Here is a 4,593-nt window from a genome sequence, read left to right as displayed (position 1 = left end):
CAAAGATTTCTTTTTATGTTTATCCTCTAAATCAAATACACTTTAAGTGTTGGATTAATGATTGAACTTGAATGGCACGCTACTTTAAGGACAGGACAAGACAACTATACAAACCCTGTTGGTTAGTTAGTGCCAATTTAGAATGTCAATAAGTTTGTGGAAAGTCTAACAAGATAGTAAATTGGGTTACGCCACTTTAAGGGCAGTGTAACATTGTAGGTTATTAGAAGTTTGGTAACACTTTTAGATGTTGGTTAAGAAAATGCATCTTAAAAGTTTGACTTAATTATGTTTTTAGTACACCTTAAATTAACTCTTTTTTAATCTTTCAGATAAAATTTGTATATTTTAGTCCTTTAAATTCTGAAGGAGGTATTAAAAAGAGTTTTTTTTTTTAATTTGAGGGACTAAAAAGAAGTAAATATTTATTAAAGGACTAAAAAATAGACCCCATATTTTAGGGACTACAAATTAATTAAGCCTTGAAATTTCATTGCAAAAATTAGGATATAACTTCAGCAAAATGAAGCATACTTTTTTAGTATCATTATAAAATTTCATTCAAATTTAGAATGGAAATTCAAAGTATTTCATTAGGGGTAAAAGTAGGCGAGACTCTTCCTAGGGGCCTATGACTTGACCTGTTTAAGACTTGGTATGATTAAACTCATTTAGCATATATGTTAAGTTGAAACCTTTTAAAAAGTCTATTTAGTTAAATAAGTCAAGCTACATATCTTAAGAAAAATCTATTAAACCTGACGAACTGGTCTGTTTAACAATAATATATTATAGTAAAAATATTACTATTAATATGATATATAATATTATAATTATTTTATTTAAATTGCAAAGTTATTTTAGTAGTTTCATGATTTAAATTATTTTAAATAATGTAGTATAAATGGATAGTAAAAATATAGATTTTTTGCTTTTGGTGAGACTTAAAAGACTTTGATAGCATGTCACATGTAATATTTATATGCAAATTTTGTCTATATCTTGTGGTTTAAAATTATCTTATTATTTTTTAATAAAAATCTTTGGTTTTGTTTAAAAAAATAATATTTTTTACACTTTTTAATATGAAACATGTCTTTAAATGGATTGACGGTCCAATAAACTTTTATAAAGATCAGACTTAGGCTTAAAAATAGGTTTGTAACAAATATCATGTCCAGATCAGGCTTAAACAGTAAAGATATGAAACAAGACAGACCAGACTCAAGTAGAGCCCAACCCAACCTAATCCATTTTCTTTCCTATGTATTATGATTTATAAAATAAAGGTTTAATGGTAAATTTTATTATCTAACTTTTTATCATTCTATGAATTTTACCACAAGTTTTTTTTTTCCTACAAATTTTAGTACTCGATTTTTATTATTTTGCAGATTTTACCATCAAAGTTTTTTTCCAAAATTTTAACATATAATAAAAATTGATTGGTAAAAATTACAATTAAAAAACTTTTGAAAGTTTGGTGAGAGTTTAATTTCTTGCATGATTAACAATTAGTTAGAGATTATTTTAGGTATGACCTTTAAAAATAGTTTTATTAAAAGTTGTCACAAGAAGTTGGAAGCTTGGGGAGGAGTATTCAGAGTAGGTTTAGGGATGACATTAAGAGGTGTAAACAGAAGCTTGAGGCATTAAGAGGGGCTAAAGAGATGGATAAGGTGGAGGAGTTTAATAGAGAAAGGGAGTTGCTTACGAAACTTCTCTTGCAAGAGGAAGCATTTTGGAAACAACCATCTAAGGTGCATTGGCTTAAAAGTGGGGATATGAATACAAAATTCTTTTACGAAGAAGGTGATAGATATAAATTGGCTGGAGAATGAGCAGAGTAGAAGGATAGAACACAAGAGGACATTTTTCACGTGTAGTGTTAACTCTGGATGTTGGGAATGCATACACCTTAAGCATGTGATCGAACAATTCATTCCAACTGTAGAATCTAACATTGCCCTCTAGATTCCCCTCATAGCATTACCAACCGAATTCTAACATTGCTTCTCGAGATATATCAAGCTTCCCACCTTTAGATCCTCCAATCCTTCAATGATTGGTATTTTGACAAAAGCATTTCACTCCTCTCTCAACCAAGGTTCATTCTATATATTAACATTGGCTCCATTTCCCAACTTCCATCTTACCCTTTATGTAAGGACCATTTTAGAAGACACTATGCTCCGCCAAGTGAATGATGGGTTACTACCAAGTGTGACACCCATAAAATCCCCTTATGGGAAATATTTAGCTTTGAAGACACGAAATGACAGCAGTAGGATTTGATATAAATCGCCACCCTTGTTTTCCTAACATGGCCAAATTGAAGGCATAAACATTTTGAAAGCCCAATCCTCCATCCTCCTTTAAAACACATAACTTATCCCAAGCTAACCAAATAATCCCCCTTGACTCCCCTTCACGTGAACCCCACCAATAAGAATTCATCATCCTTTGGATCTCATCACCCCATTGTATGAAGTATAAGAAAAATGCTCATACAATAGGTAGGTATAGATTACCAGATAGTTTTCACCATAACCTCCCTCGCAACCATAGATAGAGTCCTTCTACTCCAGGAATTAATTTTTTTTCCACACTTTATCCTTAAAAAAATTAAATATGGCCTTTTTACTCCTCCCTACACAAGCTGAAAAACCCAGATACTTCCCTCCTCCATTACTTTCACTCACTCCCAAAGTAGATTTCACCCTTTTCTTCATATTATGGTCCACATTCTTACTGAAAGTTACCTCAGATATTTGCAGATTGATGACTCGCCCAAAAGCAACAACATAGTCATCCAGGATTCGCTTCACTGCCATAGCTTCTCTTTGATGTATTTTAGAAGAGAAAACTATCACCTGCAAATAACAAATGAGATACAACAAAAGCACCCCTACAAACCTAAACACCATGCAACTCTCCCCTCCTTTCAGCATACTTAATTAAAATAGATAAACCCTCAGCACAAAGAATAAACAAATAAGGGGATAGAGAGTCCCCTTGTCTAAGGCCCCTTTATGGAGTAATAGGCCAACCATGTCCTCATTAACATTAATAAAGAACCTCACTGATGAGACACAAAGCATAATCCATCCAACAAAGTCAGTGTGAAAACCCAGTTTGCTAAGCATAGCTTTCACATAGTCCCAGTCAATCCTATCATAAGCTTTGCTAATATCAATCTTTAAAGCAACATCCCCTTGTTTTCCTCTCCTTTTACATTTCATAGCATGCAGAATTTCAGACACAACCAAAACATTATCATTAATAGATCCAGATACAAAAGCAGATTGCTCCTCAGAGACACATTTATCCAACACATTCTTCAATCTCTTAGCCAACACTTCAGATAAAAAAAGAAATTTGAATACCACATTACATAAGGAGATTGGTCTAAGATCTTTCATACCTCTAGGATTATCAAATTTCAATATGATAGCAATGGTAGTATCATTAACTGATGAAGGGAACGCACCCTCTGCAAGCCACATACAACACGCCTGAAAAACATCCTCCCCACACATGCCCCAAAACCTGTGATAAAATCCCAGATTAAATCCATCTGGTAGTATCTGCAAAAGTGGCCTCCTTGAGTTCTTACTTCATGAAGGGCCTCACCAACTTCAAATTGTCATCAGTAGTAATTATACTTCTAACCTTATCAATAACAACACCATGGTTTCCATTCCCATCAGCAAATAAACCTGCAAAATAATCAAATGTTAGGTTACAAATGTCCTCTTGTGTTTCTATCCTTCTACTCTCCTCATTCTCCAGCCAATTTACAATTATCACCTTCTCCCTAAAAGAATTTTGTATTCATATCCCCACTTTTAAGCCCACCTTAGATTGTTGTTTCCAAAATGCTTCCTCTTGCAAGAGAAGTTTCGTAAGCAACTCCCTTTCTCTATTAAACTCAAGCTTCTGCTTACACCTCTTAATGTCATCCCTAAACCTACTCTGAATCCTACTCCCCCAAGCTTCCAACTTCTTTTGACAACTTTTAATAAAACCATTTTAAAAGTCATACTTTATTTAAAGGCCTAAGTCAGACCTTTATAAAAGTTCTTTCGGGCCCATCAATCCATTTAAAGGTTTGTTTGATATTAAAAATTATAAAAAATATTTTTTTTTTAAAACAAAACAAAAGATTTTCATTAAAAAATAATAAGATAAATTTTAAATCATAAGATATAGACACAATTTAACTATAAACATTACATATGACATGTTATCAAAATTTTTTAAGTCTCATCAAAAGCAAAGAAGTTATATTTCTACTACGCACTTATACTACATTAATTAAAATGATTTAAATCGTGAAACTATTAAAATAACTTTGTAATTTAAATAAAATAATTATAATATTATATATCATATTAATAATACTATTTTTATAACATATTATTATTAAACTAACCAGCCCATCAGGCTTAATAGATTTTTCTTAAGACATGTGGCTTAACTTATTTAATTAAATAGGTTTTTTAAAAAGTTTCAACTTAATCTATTTGCTAAATGGATTGAATCATATCAAGCTTTAAGAAGGCTGAGCCATAGGCTCCTGACGAGTAGTCT

The 4,593-nt window shown here is 31.9% G+C and overlaps 1 long non-coding RNA gene across 1 annotated transcript; it reads right to left on the bottom strand.

Moving 5' to 3' along the window:
- Positions 1-1,528: 1,528 nt before the first annotated feature.
- On the bottom strand, positions 1,529-4,009 carry LOC114390283. The gene is made up of 2 exons (XR_003661865.1): positions 3,425-4,009; positions 1,529-2,873 (listed from the first exon to the last, which is right to left on the bottom strand). It is a non-coding gene; the product is annotated as an uncharacterized LOC114390283 (long non-coding RNA).
- Positions 4,010-4,593: the final 584 nt, after the last annotated feature.

Source organism: Glycine soja, chromosome 16, assembly GCF_004193775.1.
Source record: "Glycine soja cultivar W05 chromosome 16, ASM419377v2, whole genome shotgun sequence".
NCBI classification, from domain to species: Eukaryota; Viridiplantae; Streptophyta; class Magnoliopsida; order Fabales; family Fabaceae; genus Glycine; species Glycine soja.
The sequence above is the reverse complement of the archived record's forward strand: the minus strand, read 5'-3'. Positions and strand labels throughout refer to the sequence as shown.